The sequence below is a fragment of the Loxodonta africana genome, chromosome 12 (genome assembly GCF_030014295.1).
Source record: "Loxodonta africana isolate mLoxAfr1 chromosome 12, mLoxAfr1.hap2, whole genome shotgun sequence".
In the NCBI taxonomy this organism is placed as follows: Eukaryota; Metazoa; Chordata; class Mammalia; order Proboscidea; family Elephantidae; genus Loxodonta; species Loxodonta africana.
In genome coordinates, this window is record NC_087353.1 from 12,991,591 (window position 1) to 12,998,592 (window position 7,002).

At 39.6% G+C, this 7,002-nt stretch overlaps 1 pseudogene; it reads right to left on the reverse strand.

Annotated features, from left to right (window-relative positions):
* Positions 1 to 4,055: 4,055 nt before the first annotated feature.
* On the reverse strand, positions 4,056 to 4,895 carry LOC100661263 (proteasome subunit beta type-3-like; annotated as a pseudogene).
* Between the last annotated feature and the right edge of the window lie 2,107 nt (positions 4,896 to 7,002).

Here is a 7,002-nt window from a genome sequence, read left to right on the forward strand (position 1 = left end):
CAAGGACCTTGGAACTTGGCAGAATTATCATCTTGGCTATCAAGAAGCCATGCACCCTGAGGACTGGGGCAGATGAGAAACTGAAGACCAGAGAATGGACCTGGGCTAAGGGTCCATTACATGTTATGGACTAAGGCTCCTCTCACATCAATAGCTTGGCCTTGGAACAACTATATGGAGCAAGGGGAAGGCAGGTCTGCCCTGGTTTGGACTGAGTCTCATAGCACCTAGTTTCATTTCTTACATTATTTTATGACCAATGGGACGGTACACTCCTCCTGCATTGGAGGTAATTGTGTAAGTTAGCAGGATTCAGTTGATCATGAATGAGAACACTTTGCTTGCCACCTGATAGTCCACTATCATAGCACAATCTCAGTTAAAAAAAAAAAAAAGAATTTTTAGTTTTTTTGAGTCCCTTTAAAATGTAGGAGCCCTGGGGGCACAGTGGTTAAAAGCTCAGCTGCTAAGGACAAAGTCCACAGTTCGAATCCACCAGCCACTCCTACGAAACCCTATGGGGCAGCTCTACTCAGTCCTATAGGGTTGCTATGAGTTGGGATTGACTTGACGGCAACAGGCTTGGTTTTAGTTTTTAAAATACAGCTGCTATCCAAAAGGTCGGCATTTCAAATCCATGTGGCGCTGCTTGTAAACTCTATGGGGCAGTTCTACTCTGTCCTATAGGGTCACTATGAGTCGGAATCGACTCGACAGCAACGGGTTTTTATCAAATAACTGATAGCTCCTCATACCACTGTTCAAGAAGTTCAAGATGAAACCAAAATGGAATTCAAGATTGATACTTATGGGGAAAGGGTACAGAGTTAGGTTCAAGAAGGTAGAAAAACTGTTGCTCATTTACCAGTCATTTAGGGGAGGGAAGCTGCATAGGGTTTCAAGTAGGACTATTATGTCGGTGGCCAATTTGTCAAAGCACGTGGCAGAATGGACTAAATGACCCTTAAGGTCACACCCAATTCTGGAATTCTGTGACTCTGGACACATGCTTATTGAATTACCATGGTCTCCCCAGATGGGAATCGGTTTCTTTTTATAGCCATTGCAATCTCAGCTTGGTTCCATACATCTTTAGTCCTTATGGACTCATGTGGTAGCCTCCCTGAACAGTGATCAATAATTCCAGAGCTCGTCCATTCCTTATAAATGGGGTGTCCTTTTACTTCCCTAGAAATGCCTTTTCTGAATAGTGGTATGTCTCCTGAGTACTGGTTTGTTTTTATCCCACTAACAATGTCAACTGTATAACTGTGTCTCCTACAATTATGAGAAGCGTTTTTCTTCCCAACCTTAGCAAGAATATAAAAGCTTTTCTGTGTGCTTTGTTACTAGTCATATTTTTGCTCTTATTCTTATTCTGAAAGAAAAACAAAAACAACTCCAAAACTCAATTTTGTTTTTCTTATCTCTATTCTAATTTGAGTTAACCTCTTGTATTTAATGTATCACTTAATCACTTTACTTTTTTTTTTTTTTAAGAGGAAATCAGAGTCAAGTAAGTGTAATTAAACATTAGCATTAGGTAGACTATAAATCAGACTAAAGCTATGGTGGCTGCATGAAGCAGTCCTGTCATACCTGTCACCATCATGCGACACTGAATCAGTTAGCGGATGCCCTAAACCTGACCATGCAGCACAATCATCTGGGAAGCATTTAAGTAATTATTTCCTAGATTGGTATTCATTTATGAAAAACTTAAAAAAAAACTTAAAACTTTAAAAAGCAAATAGTTACAAATGATTTATGTTTTAAAAAAAGGACAAAAATTTATTTTCCTTTTCCCAACTCTCCTCACCCCTTAGACCACCCTCCCAGAGGTAATCACTTTTCCCTCTTATTTCTTTTGTTTGTTGATTTCTTATTTCTATGTAATAAGCTTTAATTCGTATTTCTTGCTGAATCAAGTTTAGACATTGCTGTTGTTTTCCTTAGGTGGAGGTGCCATCCAGTTGATTCTGGCTCATAGCAACCCTAGTACAACAGAACGAAACACTGCCCGGTCCTGCGCCATCCTCACCATCGTTGTTATGCTTGAGCCCATTGTTGCTGCCACTGTGTCAGTCCATACCGTTGAGGGTCTTCCTCTTTTTTGCTGGCCCTCTGCTTTACTAAGCATGATGTCATTCTCCAGGGACTGATCCCTCCTGATAACATGTCCAAAGCATGTGAGACGAAGTGTCTCCATTCTCAATTCTAAGGAGCCTTCTGGCTGTTCTTCTTCCAAGACAGATTTGTTCATTTAAGCTTAGACAAAATTGATTTCCTGCTACAATAGAAGACATTTTAGCTCTCTCTACCTTTACTTTTAGGAACTCTAGTGCCTCAGTAGTTATAGTGTTCGACTGCTAACGGAAAGGTCGGCGGCTCAAACCCACCAGCCCCTGCACAGGAGAAAGATGTGGCAGCCTTGGAAACCCTATGAAGTTGCCGTGAGTCAGAGCTGGCTTAAAGGCAGGGAGTGGGCCTTCACTTCTATCCTTTATCTTCTCAAATAATGCTATTTTGCCTAAATCAAGGCTTACTTGCGATGATGATACAAATATTACTCACTGCAAAATTGAATTTGTACTAAAATTGCATTTCCTTTTCTACACAGTATTTTGAGTTTTTGGAATTTCACATTTTTTTTGCTCCTTTACTAGCCACAGAGCATTTTTTAAAAACCGCATTATGTCACTGGGATATTTTACCTCTCAGCGTCGTCCTTTCCTTCTCCAGTCTGGGCAGATGACAACCTAGGTTTGCAGCATAGTTGTCTTCGTAGACTTCTGGTCACAATCACACACCTTGTGGCCATTGTTCTCCTTTTGCTTACTCCTTTGCGTTCCTGTAGTCCATCTGCCTGTCTCTCCTCAGAAACATGAACGGGAATTTCTGAGTCCTTATGTATCCGATGATGTCTTTTTCTGCCATCACTCTTGAATGATACTTTGACTGGGTATAGAATTCTAGGAAAAAGATGACATTTACTTAGAATTTCGAGTTTTCTGTATTGTTTTTATCGTTACTGTTGGTGTGTCTAATGCTATTTTGATTCCTGTACTTTCTTATTCAATTTTGTTTTTCTCTTTGGAAGCTTAAAAAAAATTTTTTTTTTAACTTTGATCTCCCAAGTTTTTAAATAAATATATTTTGCTGTTGTGTTTTTGTCTTCCTATGGTGTTTGGCATATGATGAGTCTTCTAGATGGGTGACTTATACCCTTCAGTTCTATGACATTTTCATAGCTAATCTCCTCCATACCTTTTTCTTTGAACACTCTCTTTGGCGGCTTGCCGAGATTGATCCTGTGTTTTCTGCCTCTTTGTCTTTTTAATCTGCTTTTTTGAGATATTACCTTGACTTCATCTTTTGATTCTTTTACTGATTATTTTATGGCAGTCACATTTTAAATTTTCAAGAGCTTTTTTCTTGTTCTCATATTGTTTCTTTTTAACAGATACTCGATACTTTTTTTTTTTAATTGTAGAGTTGCTATTTTCTTGAGTCTCTGAGGTATATAATATCAGCTTTGATCAAAGTTAGTTTTGTTTTCCTCTAATTCAAATATTATCTAATTCACTATTTCTCTCTAATTGGTTTTCATTATATATTTTAAGATCATGTTGTTCGTTCATAGTTTAAGCCAGAACTTGGCAAAAATTTTCTGTAAAAGGTCAGATAGTAAATAGTTTAGTCTTTGTGGCCATACCTTCACTGTCATAACTACTCAACTCTACTATTGTGGCAAACAATCGGCTGTAAACTACACATAAACAAATGGCCGTGGGTATGCTCCAATCAAATTTTATTTACAAAAATATTTGCCAGGTGGCTATAAATTTGCAACCCTGGTTTAGATTAGATAATAATATTTCAAAAGCTTATTGGACTCTCCATGTGCATAGATAGGGGTTGTTGACCATTTAGTGCAATAAGGCAAGAAGCTTGAAATTCTGCTAGGGGATCCCAAGATGCTAGTATCTTGAGGGCTTTTCTCTAAGCCCCTCCCTTTTTTTGGGAAAGAAAATTATTTTATTATTAAAAAAAAAGTGGACATAAGGGTGCAGGAGGAAGAGAAGTTTAGTCCATTTGGGCCTTCAGTGTCCTGGTGGTGATTTTGTCTTTCTCAGTGATGTGGACAATGACTTCCATCCTGGATGCTGCATCCCGATCCATGGCGTTTAGCATGGCTTGGGAGACAGTTTCAAATAAGTGTCCTGGATCCATGTTGGGCTGCCAGAGGGACTCCCACATCCCGTACATTTGTTCAGCGCAGGTGCAACTAACCAGTCAGTCAGCATGGGGCAGGCGATGAGGTCCAGAGAGCAAATGAAGGCCTTAAAGATCTTCAGGTTCAACCCAGCAATGACGGGCTCAGTGCAGTAGGGGCCAAAGTGTTTCTCATACGAGAGATTGCCCACCATGCTTATGAGAGTGTAAGGCTTGCTTCTTCAGCTCGTACAGATTCAGCCAGAACTTGAGGCACTGGGCAATGGTCTGGATACCAGTTGTGAGCCCCAGCAGGCCAATGTACAGACGGTCTCCCATGGCAAAGATCTTCTGGAAGTCTGTGGTCACCATCTCGGCCTGAATCCCTAAGCACCTGTTGGCCATGATGGCCACAAAGTTCTTCCCCTTCATGACCATGATGGTCCCTCCATTATAGGGCATAATAGACATGACTGTGGTGTACTAGGCTCCCCAACCTCCACCACAATTCCAGTAAGCCCGTTTTCCTGAGCAGAAACCTCTGATGGCCTGCTTGTGTGTTGAAACCTGTCTGACAGTGTTCTACATACAGGCCCGAGGTGGCCGTGGGGGTGGGTGTCACTATTCACGGGCCCTTTATCTACCCACCTCTCCTGCCTCCTGCTCATGTGTCCTGGGTTCTTGAGCCTCTTAAGAAGGAAAATTGGCTTACATTACATTACAAAAAAAAAAAAAAAAAAGATTTGTACTTCTGCCCAAAAACTATTGAATCAAAGTATTGGTGGATAGAGTTCAGGCATCTTTATTTTTAAAAAGCTCCTTGGGTGGTTCTGATGAACAATTAAGAATCAGTTCTGTGAGGGATGGTTATTTTCCTAGAGTATTTGGGTTTACATTAGAGAGGGTGCCACCTGGTGGCAGAGACATGTTGTCTTAATATCTGAGAGATGTTCAATAATTAAAGCCACTTTATCTAAATTGGAATACTTTACTAAAAAAAGAGAGAGAGAGAGAAGAATTTCCTGCTGCAAATAGAAACCACTTCCATTTAGATAGCCAGATGCTTGCAAAATTTTTGGAAGGCTGAGAGGAGAGCAAGTCAGGGAGTTACTACTAAACTTTTTGCTTCAAGATCAAACTTGCCAAAGCTGCAATCCCAAGGTCACGGAAAATAGAACAGAAATAACAACTGGTAAAGTGAACTATAACTTTCAAAATAGATAAACTGTACAAAACCATGACCCGCAAGACAAACTCTCTGAGTTCCAATTGTTTTAACATCAGCTTCTTCAGACCTACCTTTTCCAAGATCAGATAACAAACTGATTTAACAGTCATCCTGCATGGATTCATGTGTTTCAAATATCATTGACTATTCCCACAATCTCCGACCAAGTCATGACCAGAGTACAAATTGTAATATACGGCCAGACTACTAAATTCTACCTTCTAAGTACCCTCGGTCTAATCCGGCTCTCCAAGCCACAAGCCATTTTACCTAATTTTCCCCTTTTGAGACATTACTGAGATTCTTTAAAGTTTAATGAACTCAGATTTGCATGATAAATAGGTTTTCCAGGTTAACTTTGCACACAGGTGTCCACAATTAGGAAACTGCTGCCGTCCCTGCCACCATCACTCCCACCACCTGCCACCACAGTGGAAGCTGATGGATGACTCAGAGCAAAACATGGAGCTCCGACGCTGCCAAAATTCATCACTCAGTTACTGCCGCTGCAGGAAACAATGTTCTCTGCCTCCCTTCCGTTTTCTACATCTTGTCTGAATTCATCTCATTGGCAGAAACTAAACTGTATCCAAACTTCAACTGAGGGAGTCTGGGAAATGTAGCTTTAGGACTTCCAGCCCTTATGCTATGAGGGAAGGGGAGATAGAAGCCGAGTGTAAATACACAATATCTAACAAGATAATATACATATTTAAAAAAGTCATAGCTGGGGATCGTGTTGTAGGTGGAAACAGCACTGACTTAGAAGCAGAAGCTCTGAGTTTGAAACATGGAAATATTCACTCAACATTTTGGCCCTCAATTTTTCCTTTTGTGTGAAGATTATAACATTTACTGCCCAGGATTTTTATGAGGATAAATGACCTCATTTGAAAACATATGATATGTCTACATATCATTTCAATAATATGAATTAACACAGCACTACATATTTTCTATTATAAATTGTGAACAAATAGCATGTATTTCTTAATCCACCAGCAGCTCCTCAGGAAAAAGATGAGGCAGCCTGCTTCTGCAGAGATTTACAGCCTTGGAAGCCGTGTAGGGTCATTATGAGTCAGAATCAACTGGATGGCAGTGGGTTTGGTTTGGTTTATTTTTAATCCTATAGATATAACATTATAATAATACTGGAATTACACACTCTCTGAAAAAGACAAGAAAGAGTCCCGATGCTAGTCATGCTTTTTAAATGGGCTTCTGCTTATCTCCACCTTTCTTATGGATGTTTGGTTAACATTTTCTCACCTTTAATTACTCTGCATTATGTTATTTGACATTTTATAATAGATGACGTTCTCTGCTTCTTTTAAAAGTTGCCATTCTATAAATCTTGTTACCTATTTCAAACAATATGATGAAACCACTTTTAACAGATAATTCATATCTCCTCAAAAGTTCGGGTTCATTATAAGCACAGTATTACTCGGCAAATATTATGGATTGGAAGGGCTCTATGTCCAAAGAAAAGGAAGAAGCATAAGACAGGATTTCTGATCTTAAGATGCTTGTATCTCTTCTTATTTATCTTTATC